Below are 14,950 nucleotides of genomic sequence, written 5' to 3'. Positions count from 1 at the left end.
GAAAAAGGAGGGAAGGTGGGGATGGGCTACCCCGCAGGCATGAGGTGGCCTATTTTACCTTTCTTATATATTTACATAATCATACTTTATTTTTTTCTTACTTTTTCCAATGCGTTTTATCACTCCCTCCCTAAGAGGGGGTTTTCATGGGGCGGGGACGAGAGAAGGGGGGTGTGGGAGCTTGGCTTGTGAAAAGCTCCCATCACCACATGTTTTTAAGGCTTGCACATACATCTGTTCTTGTCCATTCTGCTACTCACTTGCATAGCGAGCAGCCTCTGTGCTCATCACATCTGCCCTCACAGCTCACGCCATGCGAAGTGCATTGATACACACACACACACACACACAGTCAAACACTTGATCTCTTGTGCTAGAGATGACGTAGGTGAGAATGAGTTCACACACACACACACACACACACACACACACACACACACACACACACACACACACACACACACACACACACACACACACACACACACACACACACACATTCTTGTTCAAAGAGGGCCCGGAACAAGGGTAGGACCATAACTTTGACATTGCTACAAATACTCGAACACGCTCACACAATCTTTGGATTGGTGGATAGATGTCTTTGTCAAAGGAGGGTTTATTAAACCCATGTGAAGGTACTTTCTTTGTATAAGTTGCTCAAATGTACATATTAATGATAGCTCACAAGGGCCAATAGTTTGGTTATCTCTTCACCACATGTTTTTAAGGCTTGCACATAAGTCTGTTCTCGTCCATTTTGCTACTCACTTGTATAGCGAGAAGCCTTTGCGCTCATCACATCCGCCCTCACGGATCACGCCATGCGAAGTGCGTTGATACACACATACACACACACACACACACACATATTCACACACTTGATCTCTTGTGCTAGAGATGACGCAGGTGAGAATGAGTTCACACACACATACACACACACACACACACAGACACACTAGTATACTGGTTATAACTCAAACCCCCTTCCCCCCCCCCCCCCCCCCCCCCCCCCATCCCATTTTTCATAGTAGTGATATCTTTTTGCTATGCCACTATAAAACCACCCTATAATGGGACAATACCCCCTCTTAAACAAAGTGTGGAAGAATAAGTGTTATCATCATACGAGGTAGGAGGCCCTTGTCCACTCTCTATCACCCTCTCCAGGCGATGGCACTTACAGGCTCGCGCAGTTGAGGGCGGCCGAATGCATTCATCCTACTTGCTTTGGGAGCGTGCACACCATCCTATATAAACTGAGGTGAGGGAACCCTCTGGCCCTCACTTAGCCTTGGATTAGGTTTTTTTCTGCTTATTCTCGTCACTGTTTGAACTTGCTAAAAATATGGAGCTTGTAGCTCAAGCAACACAGGTGTTATGTTTTACCTTACTGCCAATTCCGGTTTTGGTTTATTCTTTGTTGTAATGCTATGCATGGTTGATAAAGATTGGAGCCTTCTGCTTTATACATTGCATTTAAAATAGGGATGGTCTCTGTTGAAGACTTTCACGAATAGAGCATAAGTTGATGCAGGAGGTTGTACTTAACTCTGTACTAACCCATTAGGAAAAATATGAACCCTCTAGGGGCCCTTTGGGATTAAGGTTAATTAGAGGTCAGCCAATAGGAAGAGGGTGGTGGACACACTCTATACCCTCAAAAATGTAGGGGGACAGGGTAGCCTTACACCTCTTAATTGTCTCTTACCTAGTGAGAAGGTAAGGGAGGTGGCTAGGGGAAAGAGGAGGGGGGGGGGACCACTTTGACCTCTTTTCCCCCACTTTTTGGTCCGGATTTAAAAATACACTAAAAATTTCAAATTTTCAAAAAATTTCAAATTTCAAGTTTTCCCTCCTTAAAAGGCCCCCAAACGTATTTCATGGTCAAAAAAGTATTTTTGACCTTCAAAAGTTAAAAACGTGCACTAAAAAATCCAAAAAATTGATTTTTTTAAAAAACAAATCAAAACATCATTTTCACCCTCCAAAGTCTTTCCAAACCTATTCTAGAGCTAAAAAGTGTTTTTCTCTCTCTACAAACCCTTTTCCAAGCTCTCCATTGCTGCAACAACCACATGCACCCCCTATAGTCCATCATTATCTCTCTGCTAGCTTTCTCCCACCTCCATTGTAGCACCAAGCAAGCTCCTCCTCCATCTCTTCCCCTTGCCCACCACATAGTTTCACACCAAGCTAGCTCCTCTCCCTTCTCTCATCTCCATTACAACATGAAACAAGATTCTACTCCTTCTACTTTCATTCACTTACACTACATGGAAACCTCTACTCCTGAAGGTGGCAAAAGTATGAGCTCACATGAGTTGCATACCACAAAAAAAGGAGGTGTGAATATCGCGTGGGCATTGCAAGGGTTCATCTCCAACATAAAGATAGAATGGTAAGAAAACTACCCTTGTAGCTTACATTCAGAGCTTAACATCATCTCCATCTTTAACTTTATCATGATGGAGAGAATTAACCTCTTTATGGATTTCAATGTTTAGGCTTCACACCTCATAACAATGGGTGGTGCTATTTTGTTGATGACTTTGGTGCGCCATCTATAGTTGTGTAGCATGTGATTTGAGTCTCACAATGTAAGTAAGTTGTGTTATCTATGGAGAGTCGTCAAAGATTTTTCTTGTAATTTATTCTTCGTATAATTGTCATTAGATAATTGGAATGATATCATTTTGTACTTTATAACTTTGTGCTCACATAATCTTTTGTTTACTTACAGATTCAACTTGTTTTAAGAGGACATGAGCGAGCAACCATGTGCAGAGATGGAAATCACTCCGTTTTTGTTCCTTGAGGAACCTTTCACTACTATGTTAAAAGATTTTGATAAGAATAGTAGGTGTTTTTTAGAATCTTGAACCAATAGGGACTCTCTAGGAGCTCTCATAGAAGCCATCCATATAGTACTACTATCTTCCATAGTGTCATAGACACACAAATACTCAAGTGTATATGAATCTCTAGATGAGGAAGACAAATACTTGTAAGATAAGCCTAACAACAACAACATTGTCTCCATTTGTAATTATTTTTCATGAGGCTGGATTCCTCTATAAATGCAATATAAATATGTTTTTTTGTTAAATGGTGTCGCATTGAGTGAGAGTATTTAATTTAGATTACTGAAGTTTCATACAGATCTGAGAAATATTGTTTACTTTTATGGATATTTTGATTTGCCTGTACGATGATTCAAGTCGCAAGTCTTAATCACTCCACCTTGAAGAAATTCAAGCAATATTTTGATTTCAGTTTAATCATTAATGGTTATTCTTATTAAAGTGGATCATAAACTTTTTCAAGATGTCCTCATTTGGGGATGTTGAATATATATCATTAGCAATGTTTCACAAGAACACTAGGTGGACACAAGGAAGTAAAAATTGGTTCCTTGTTTGGTCGATTTCTAGTGTTTAATGTTTAGTGCACAGGATTTGTGAGGCCGTTGACATGGGGAGTTCACTAAAGTATATGTAACATAGCACATGTGTTCAACAGAAGGGATTTTATATTCTTGTGAAGTTGCAGAAACATGTGTAGATAAGGCCTATAAGGGGTACTTTTAATCCATTCTAGTGAACGCACGTGATATAGGAAAATTTTACATAGTGAATGCTCCGGACCTTTGAACACAAAGAAGGGGGGGGGGGGGGGGGGGGGCTCTAATTACATCTAAGTGAAAAGAAGTGGAATTTGTACTGTCATGTTGCATAAAGATTTGCTTTCACTTAATCTAAAACAAAATTGGTATCCTGGGGTGTAGACAAGGCCATATAATGCAAAAAAAGGGGTGGCCACAAGGGCGCGTAGTGAGCCATCCAAAACCGCTGGATGGGCCATATGTGGGCCCTTGTGGCCACCCTTTTTTTGCATAATTAGGCTATTGCTGCACTCCAGAACCCTGGAAAAGATGAGATGAACCTAAAATTGAACTTTTCAAGCACATTATGCCTTCCTTCAACTCAAATTACTAGTTCCCTGCACCAAAAGGGCAAATCACATTGGACAGTATAAAAATCTAGTCTCATGCTGCATAAACATCTGGTTTCATCAAATATTAACATTCTTGCTATTATAAGGGGCAGACAAGGCCATATAATGCAAAAAAAAGGGTGGCCACAAGGGCGCGCAGGTGAGCCATCCAAAACTGTTGGATGGGCCATCTGCGCGCCCTTGTGGCCACCCTTTTTTTTTGCATAATTAGGCTATTGTTGCACTCCAGGACCTTGGAAAAGGTGTGATGAATGTAAAATTTAACTTTTCAAGCACATTATGCCTTCCTTCAACTCAACTTACTAGTTCCCTGCACCAAAAGGCCAAATCACATTGGACAATATAAAAATCTAGTCTCATGCTACATAAACATCTGGTTTCATCAGCTATTAACATTTTTGCTATCCTTAGGGGCAAACAAAGCTAGAAAATGCAAAAAAAGAGGGTGGCCAAAAGGGCGCGCAGATGAGCCATCCAACAGTTTTGGATGGCTCATCTGCGCGCCCTTCTGGCCACCCTTTTTTTTGCATTTTCTAGCTTTGTTTGCCCCTTAGGATGGCAAAAATGTTAATATTTGATTTAAATTTAACTCTTCATGGCCAAAACCACTTAACTTAAAATACATGGATAAACCGAAAAGCCAAATCACTATGGAGATAGTAGACACAACTCTTAATCATTTTGTCATTGCAAAGTCATCTGAAATGATGTGAGCCTCTACAACTGACAATGATTTGAAATGATCTGAAATGATGTCTTCTCATGTACAATCTTACCAAAAAAAAATATGACACTTTAAATGACTACAAATCTTATTTAACTTATCAAACAATCTAAAATATGGTAGACCAAGAGTGCTCTTACACATCAACAAACAAAAAAGTCCAAACTTCTTCTCATTAACTTTGATAAACATACATTCGTGAACACCTTCCAAGGGGTAGTGCAGTCATAGTTCTTACATCCATTCCATGACATGGTATGCTCATGGGGTGACCTATCATATAAAAATATCTCTGGTGGGGGTGCCCTCATGTTAGGAAAGGGTGTGGTGTTGATGAAAAGTTGTTGTATTGTCCTACTAGGGATCTCTCCATGTTAGCATAGTGATTTTTGGTGTAGTGGGAGCCACATTGCTTGAGGAGAGCTTTGTGCCACCGTAAAAGCTTCATGTTATGCTAGTTCCTTGAGCCATTCTTGCATTAGTATGAGATTACCCACCTCTAATAAGGATGGATTTGAAGCACCGACCTGCAAGATGTAACAAAGAAGGCTGTTTTAGAGGAAAAGTGGTGACACTTGACCTCTCTAACCTGCACCCACTGTTTCTTGTAATGCCACTGTTTTGAGCTGAAGAGCTTGACATTCGTGCATCCACGAATGCAAAGAAGCACCTGAACCCATACACAACCAATTGCAATAGCCTAACAAGCCTACTTCTCCCCTCCCAAGACATTGAAGAACCATACACATTCGTCTCACCGACAGTATGACGATCTTGGGATGACCTCTGCTCACCCTCACGTGCGGCCTTCAGTGCAAACACCGCGGACAAGCAATATGTACACTTTTGTTGTGCGGAGTACATGGTGGTGGAGGTATACAATTTGTGATGTCCGTGAGCACCATGGCAGCTATTGCGTGAGGAAGCAAAGAATGAAAAGAAAGAGGGGGGAGGGAGAGGGAGGAACATGGGAGGAGAGAAGGGGGCAGAGGGGGAGAGGGAGAGAGAGGGGAGGAGGAGGAGAGAAGGGGGTAGGGAGGGAGAGGAGAGGAACATGGGAGGAGAGAAGGAGGCAGAGGGGGGAGAGGGAGAGAGAGGGGAGGAGGAGAGAGAAGGGGGTAGGGAGGGAGAGGAGAGGGAGAGAGGAGGAAGGAGGAGGAGAGAACAAAGGGTTTTTTTTTGAAAAAGTGGACTTTTAGTGTTTGTAGGTTTAAAAAAATGTCAAAAAATGATTTTTTGATGTGTATATATGTTAGGAGGGAGTTTTAAGTAAAAAATAAGTAAAAATAACTTTTTTGAAAAAACGTCAAATTTTGGCTCTTAGTGACCCACGTTTTTGCTGATGTGGCCACACCCCTTTACTCCCTTCACTTTCCAAAAGCTAGAGAGAGAAAGTGACCTCTTAGGTCCACATCCTACATGTGTCTAAAAAAAAGGCTAGAAAAGTCTACTCAAAACTAGCTTCTTGAATGCCCTTGTCCCCTTAACCTTACACAACATTAGCCTTAATCCCTAAAAATTAGGATTCCTTACAAGGCCCATGCAAAGTCCATATTTCTCCTAATGCGCTCGGGGTTGCTTGTTACACTATATAATGATCCTCTTTAAACTGTTGTGCAATCGTAAGATCGGCTAGGATCTTGAGACCGCGTTCTAGTAGCAGTTTCTATTGAAACACTGGCATGGAATGAGTTTTTTTGCAAGTAGTTATAGGCTCTATACTAGCAGTTGAGGGTTGTTGCAATCGTAAGATCGACTGGGGTCTTGAGACCGCGTTTTGGTAGCAGTTTCTATTGAAACACTGGCATGGACTGAGTTTTTTTGCAAGTAGTTATAGGCTCTATACTAGCAGCTGAGGGTTGTTGGTTTCACTAATGGTTATCATATCTACCTGGCATATTTCTGCTACAGGTGTGTCAGGTAAATGGTTTGCTTTGAACTAGCCGATAAAGGCTGTTTTTTACACTATAAAAAATCTCTCTTGAGCCATCACATAGTTGGCTTGGGTCTTGGACCTTGTTTTTCATTTGGTGACGACTTCTGTCGAACAGTGGCTAGGACTGAGTGTTTCTAGCAGGAGGATATAGGCTCTGTGCTAGTAGCTAAGGGTTGTTATTTTCACGAACTAGTTATCATACCTACCTAGTAAATTGCCGATACAGGTGTGAGTTTCTCTAGTCGTAACCACTGCAGAAATCTCTTGGATATTCAATGTTTAAAAAAAAGGGGGGGGGGAGCATGACTGGCAGGTTCGGAAACTGTTGGTCTTTCTCGTTGATAAATGGTTGCCACACTCGGGCTTATGTACATTATCACCATTGGGATTTCACATCAGATAAGGGGATGAGGTGTTTTTTTAAAATACCTATTGAAACTTTAAAGCATCATACTCAAACAAGGCCAGGCACTACCGTCCTTTATGGGATACTAATAACTTGGCATTCTGAAGGTAAGTATGTAGCTGTTACTTTCGGCTTTGGAAAAAAGCTATGGTTGGTGATCTATGAGTCCACTTAATATAGATGGAGTTTTCGATACTCTGTTGATTGGTCATACTATCATTTTAATTGTTGTAAAAGGGGAGTTTTTTTCATTAACCTCTTCTGATACCATTGGGTATCTTACACAATTTAAGTCGTTCTTAACCTCTCTTTGTGTAAAGGAATACCAATGACACCTTGAGATTGTTACTCCTGAAGGTAAGTATATGGTTACTACTGCAAAGCATAGACACCAAGCTATGGTGTAAGAAAATAGATCTCATGATGGTTAAATTGAGATATGGATTCTTGGTGGGCTTCATAGCTCAGTATAAAAGGTAAAAGATAACACTCATTTTTGATGTAAATAAGTAAAGACTGCTATCATACAAGCTCTAATAAATAACTTAGCTTGTCTAAAGTAAATAAAATCTGCAAGATGGACATGTATAACAACTGATAGGGTCCATTGATACCTGTAAAACACATCCAAGGCTAACTGAATTGTTGTCTTGTTTGGATGGATGCAGGTAAGGACTCTATCCTATCTTGGAGGGCTTTCTTTTCTTTGGCAAGCAACCTTACTTTCATGAAGTACTCACTGAGGAACGAGGAAGTTCTTTCACTACTGGTCTAACTGAAAGAGGATATCTTTCCTACAATCATTGTACCTAAATAATTCTGATACTGAGTTATTTTTGTACATATCTGTTCATTGTTCCTTGGGCAGCTGTCTTTTGAATGTAAAAATTCAATTTATGTCTTATTAGTTAAGATTTAAATAGCTACACACACATCCTATACATAAGGTTTCTTCTTTTCGGGGGGAACCGGGATGCTGGCCTAGGAAATTGTCTTAGGAATGGAGCTCTAATTTGGACCCACAATCAATAAATCCTTTACTGCTGGTAGACTGGTGTTAGGTGGCCCCTTTTAGACTCTTTTTTTGGTTCCCTGCTCACGGCTACCATAGTCTCTGACTTTGCCGGTTGAAGGTTTGCAGGACCAAGTATACATTAAAATTTGGACACTTTGCTAATTTTATGTCACCTCTTTTTCAGGATTGCTCACGTTATAGAATGACAGCTCGCATGAGTACTAATCACAACCCTGAGAATCATGCAAAGATTCTCTATCAGATTAAGATTTACCTTAAAGACCATAAACCAAAGAATACCTTGGCTACTAGAAGTAGACCTTTTCTTTCTAGGAAGGCCAAATTATGTATTACATACTATGGAAAGAAAATGTAAACCTGACCTCACTGTTTTTGCAGACTCTTGCTCTCTCTCAAGGATTGGAACTAACCTCGGAGCCCCTCTTTGTGGCCTCCTCTCTTGTCCTCAGATGTATTAGCAGTTTGGATGCTTCAAAGCTTATTTATGATTCGGCACTTGCCTCTGACAAAAAACTATCTGTCTTGCATATTCTGGCTACATTGGACAAAGACTCCTTAGAAGGAGTTAATTTGTTGTCCCAATATATTGCCCAACTTCTTGTCCTAGCTTCACAATATCAGCAAGAGCTTGCCCTGTTCTCCTCCTCTGGCGCTGAGCTGTCTAACTTCCTTAGAAAATTATGTGGGCTTAACCCCTCGTTTGTCTGCACACCAAATACCCCTTCCATCCCTCAATCTGGTGGCATCTTTTGTCGAGATAGTTCAGCATTGGAAGCAGTAAAAGAATTTCAAAATAATCTTTGCTCCCTCAATGATGTTAACCTCCTTGAGATTGTACCAAAAATCTCTAAAGTTTTTCCTGTCTTACCAGTAAGACAAATCAAAATTGAGTCCCTCGGAGTTGACCATCAACTGTGGGTTCTGCCAAACAAAGCCTTCTTGGCTCCAATTCTTAGTGAATCCTGGGTGTACCTTGCTAACCTTCCTTCCTCAACTGTGGAAGACTGCAAGATTCTTAAAGGTGGACAGTTCCTAGACAAAGGGGAATTGATTAAAGCACCCTTCAACCTTCATCTCATCGACCACTCCAAATTCCCTTCATACATACGCACTAAGGGGAACATGGAATTTGCTTAAAGTAACCCGGATTTCTACACTAATTCCATCTGGAATGTCTTCCGCCCCTATGTGAAATGTGCTTGTAGATTTCTTGACCCCAAAGCTTCCTGTGAATCAAGCATCATGTGGTTTGACCATGCAATATGGTTCATCCTCAACCATCTGGATTTATTATTCCCAGAGAAACCAATCGACTTTCATCTGTCCCTCATCCGCTCTTGGCTTGGTGGACAAGAAGAAGATTGTGATTGCACAAATTTCCTTTAATATCTTCCGTGGTCTTATGCATGATATTTTGAAAGAGCTTAAAGCAGATGAACCCGGTCTATACCTCACCACTTATGCTAACTTTAAAGGGATCAAGCTGATCACTAGTCTTCTTAAACCTTGCATTGAAGATGATGATTCTCCTGCTCTAAAAAGAGCTAACTCCTTGGCTACTCCCACCTCTTTCACCTCTTTTTTAACACCTAGCTCCTCATATAATCGAGGAAAAACTCGTAGCTTTACAAGAGAGAGAGGCAGGGTTCTTGCCATTAGAAACTTCCTTGAAATCTAACCCTTGAATATATTGCAGGTCTCTATAAACCCATGTGGAAGAAGAATTCTCTGCAAAGAAGATCCGAAATGTGGTGCTATCTACATACACTATTTCTTTCACAATGTACTTCTCGATTGGATTCAACCAAAAAATCTATTTTGTGAGTGCTTTGACTTACTTTTTGGGAATCATAAACTGCTTGACAATATTCTCATAGGATGGAAATATCATCATCCTATAAAAGGATTAGTTTTAAATAATGACTTTCTTCGGCAAGAAGCAATCCCTTATTGTACATGCATTCATTTTGCCACATTCTGCAGGAATTTTGAAGGAATTGGTAACCATGTATGCAGCCAGGATCTCAGCATTATTGTTGATGCGACAATACGTGAGCTATTGGCCAAAGGGCTCAATCATATACCTAACTTTCCAAAAAACCCCTACCTTGCCCTATCAGCTTTACTTAGCTGCCTCACTAGCCTTGTCAGTGCTCTCCGACTGGAGATGACAGTCCTACCGGACTTAAAGGAATTGGTGAAGGAATGCTTCCTTCATATAATTTCTCAACTTCCTAGGAAGTGGCTTTCTTCTGATAGCTCTTGGCTTACATCTCAACTAGTTCTTGATTTTCAACTAATCTCAGATAGATGGTTTGTGGTCGGGCTTGAAAAAAGCTTCAACTGTCCCACTGTTATGTGCAAATACCTGGCTTGGAAATCCGCTTGGGATCGAGTATCCGGTAAAGAATTCTGTCATACTGACAAAACGCCTCAAATTATCTCTAACAAGATTTCTAAACATTTAGGACAGCTTGGGTACTCGGTAAGTAACACAAGGTTACCAGTGCTATTTCCTACATATAAATTCCACAAACATAAGTTCAGATGGATATCTGATGCCTCCAACTGTATCTTCTCTAATATCACCAAAGATATTACTCTTTGCCTTGACCTTATCCTCACAGAATTTGAGCTCATTTGTGCAGATTAGCAGAGAATCTACGAGGATTTTCTAAATATCCAATATAATCCCTTTTGGTTAACTAAAAATGCTACAGAAGTCACACTTAACCTTCCTCAACATATCTTTCACATCTTTACCCCGATGATATTACACAATGCTACGAAAACATCCCACTTAATGGGGATCTTGGCCTTAAGACCGTTTTAGCCAAGGTGATCAATTTAGCCTTTACCAATGCTAAGAAGAGAAAATATCGTTTCATTTCCCTATCCAAGAAACCTAGATGGATTCAAGCATCTCGCTCCGTGCACCCTCTACACTTGAATGAATCAAAACTTTGCTCCTATATTTCTTGGCTGTTGAATAACTGTACTATTGTTTCAGGCGGCTGCTTTAACCAATGCCTTGGCATCCCTATGGGCTTTTCTTGCTCACCACTTATGTGCAATATTTACCTTGCTTTATTTGAATACAGATGGTGTCTAAAGAACATGAAAATTGACCACAAAAAACTTCCACTATTTAATCATACTTTTAGATACATGGATGACTTGCTTAGTATTAACAATAGGGAGTTCTCTAATGAGATTGGTCTAATTTACCCCCACTGCCTAAAAATTGAACCCACTTCCCTCTTAGATAACTCGTCTTTCTTTGGGGATTTTTGCAAATCTGTCCAATTTCTTAATCTTTCAATATGCCTTCACTCCCCTTCTACACGTGGATATGACCTTAGGTTTATCTAGAGAAAGGATCTTCTTAAGCTACCCCACATGGAATTCATTAAAAGAAATAGCAATAGGCCATACAAAGACTCTATTTGCTCATGTATTGGCCTTATTTACTTAATCTGCTACTCTTCATCTACCCTTTCCTTGGCTTGGGAAGAGATATCTGTACTAGTTAGAAAATACAGCTATAACGGATTTAATCAGAATCATATCCGAAATACTATCATACAAGCTCTCATTAGGCATAACTGGCCTGGACTATTGTTTTAGAAAGAGAATCTCATCTCTCTTATAAGGTAGTAGGCCTGTACACAATGGGCCTACTACCGACCCATTGTGTGTGTTGCCTGGGATAGGGCGGGTACACACACACACACACACACACACACACACACACACACACACACACACACACACACACACACACACACACACACACACACACACACACACACACACACACACACACACACACACACACACACACACACACACACACTAGTATAGTGGTTATAACTCAAACCCCCTCCCCCCCCCCCCCCCCCCCACCATTTTGCATAGTAGTGATACCTTTTTGCTATGCCACTGTAAAACCACCTTATAATGGGACAATACCCCCGCTTAAACAAAGCGTGAAAGAATAAGTGTTATCATCATACAGGGTAGGCGGCCGCTGTCCACTCTCTATCGCCCTCCCCAGGCGATGGCACTTGCAGGCTCGCACAATTGAGGGTGGCCGAATACATTCATCCTACTTGCTCTGGGAGCGTGCACACCATCCTATATAATCTGAGGTGAGGGCACACTCTGGCGCTCACTTAGCCTTGGATTAGGTTTTTTTCTGCTTATTCTCGTCACTGTTTGAACTTGCTAAAGATATCGAGCTTGCAGCTCAAGCAACACAGGTGTTATGTTTTACCTTACTGCCAATTCCGGTTTTGGTTTATTCTTTGTTGTAATGCTATGCATGGTTGATAAAGATTGGAGCCGTCTGCTTTATACATTGCATTCAAAATAGGGATGGTCTCTGTTGAAGATTTGCACGAATAGAGCATAAGTTGATGCAGGAGGTTGTACTTAGCTCTGTACTAACCCCGTTGAGGGTTGCTTGTTACACTATTTAATGATCCTCTTTAAACTGTTATGCAATTGTAAGATCGGCTGGGGTCTTGAGACCACGTTCTGGTAGCAGTTTCTATTGAAACACTGGCATGGAATGCGTTTTTTTGCAAGTAGTTATAGGATCTGTACTAGCAGCTGAGGGTTGTTGGTTTCACTAATGGTTATCATATCTACCTGGCATATTGCCACTACAGGTGTGTCAGGTAAATGGTTTGCTCTGAACTAGCCGATAAAGGATGCTTTTTACACTATAAAAAATCTATGTTGAGCCATCGCATAGTTGGCTTGGGTCTTGGACCTTGTTTTTCATTTGGTGATGACTTCCAAACAGTGGCTAGGACTGAGTGTTTCTAGCAGGAGGATATAGGCTCTGTGCTAGTAGCTAAGGGTTGTTATTTTCACTAACTGGTTATCATACCTACCTAGTAAATTGCCGATACAGGTGTGAGTTGCTCTAGTTGTATTGGGGTTGATTCCCTACCATACATAATATACATTAGATTTTCTGACGGGATACATTTATATAGGCTAGTTTCATATTGATGGGTTACGAGTTGGAATTTTTTTCAAACTCTCATAATTGGATGAATCTTTGAACTATCATAGATTGCATCCTATGGTATCTTTTGGTTGACTGCCGGAATACAAATAAATGGTTGCTTAATTGTTTTTGAATTTTTTAGAGACGTACAAAATATGAGATGATTGTCATTACTTGTTTTTTCAATAACCTCATGTGAGGGTATCATAGATGAGTGCTGGGACTGTATTGTTTGAAAATATTGAGCAGATATAAAGGAAATGCTCTCGAAATTCTTGCACAAATAAAAAAGATATACATAATGTTATCTCGAAATAAACATATTGTAGGGTTTCAAGGGTGATGACATTGACTGGTTTTCTTTTTTGACATAATGAGTAGTTACCAAGTAATGGCCGCCAAAACTTCTACACATTGGTTTTCATACATAGACTAATACATATATGGATGTTAACCATCTCATAAATAGATGAAAGCTGATATCTTGTATTCAGGGAAACCATTACCATTATGCTTGACTTGAGGATATTGTAGCTTCAATTCAGGGCTACCGTACCCAACTTTATTAGCTTAGCACTAATTTATCTTGGGTTCAAGGCTACCAGGACCATATGCATAGCCGTAACATAGTAGAAGAAGGTTACAATACGACTTAGTACCGATACTAGTAAAAACTAACTCTCTTAAGCTGTACTTCTATCTTTATATGCAGGAACTCACTTGTGAGATGAAGGTAAGTATATAGTGGCGAACTCACAATTATAAAGTGCTTTTTGATGCTATCCTTTCTTGGTGGATAAATACATAATTTTTGAAACAAATGTTTGTAGTTTCTTTGAAATTAGTCCAATAACTGTTAAAAGAGGCTTAATACTCAAGTGGGGGTCTCGGATGAGATGGCGTTAGACTGGAATTTTGAGAATTGATCCAATTTACATAGGAGATGTTGTCTGATTTTTTTTGGAATCAAATGTTATAAACATTATTGTAAATAAATGGCTCATTCTCTAAACTTAATATTTGATCTATGATATGTTGTTTGTCTTTGTTGTAATTTTCGACACCGACAAGGGGAGGGAGTCCTTGACACCTGTCTTCCTAATTAATGCTAGGTCTGAATGGGCTTGTGTTTCTTGGATGGTGACAAGTAAGAGATTCTTTCCTTGGGATTACAACGACAACTGTAGCAATAACAAAAGATCATCCACTGTTCGGTTATTTTTATTAGTGATACATGACCCTTGTATACGATTCTTTGTTAATAACATGTAATACACTTTATGACAGTATCAAGTTTAAATGACAATTGTAGTCTTAACTTTATCTACTTGTTATCTAATGTATACATAAAGTTTGGTTATTTACACATTAACTGGTCTCTAGTCCCATTGTATGGTTCAGTAGTTTGTGAAATCAAACTATTGTTATATAATATTTCTTAAAAACACACACACACACACACACACACACACACACACACACACACACACACACACACACACACACACACACACACACACACACTAGTATAATGGTCATAAGTTGTATTTTTTTAAGAAAAACTTCCCAAAAGGGAAAAAAAACACCCCCCCCCCCCCCCGGTTGCATAATAAAGATGACTGGGGACTTGGCCCCCACTTAGACCAAGCGTGAAGTGTAATTATTTCATGGGGTAGGCGGCCCCTGTCCACTCTCAATCACCTTCCCCAGGCTATGGCGCCTACAGGCTTGAGCAGTTGAGGGTGCCCGATTGCATTTAAACTGATGACTCTAGGAGAGTGCATGACATCCTATATATACTGAGGTGAGGG

Source organism: Adiantum capillus-veneris, chromosome 26 (genome assembly GCF_014529385.1).
Source record: "Adiantum capillus-veneris isolate H3 chromosome 26, ASM1452938v2, whole genome shotgun sequence".
Lineage (NCBI taxonomy): Eukaryota > Viridiplantae > Streptophyta > Polypodiopsida > Polypodiales > Pteridaceae > Adiantum > Adiantum capillus-veneris.
This window is presented reverse-complemented; position numbering follows the sequence as displayed.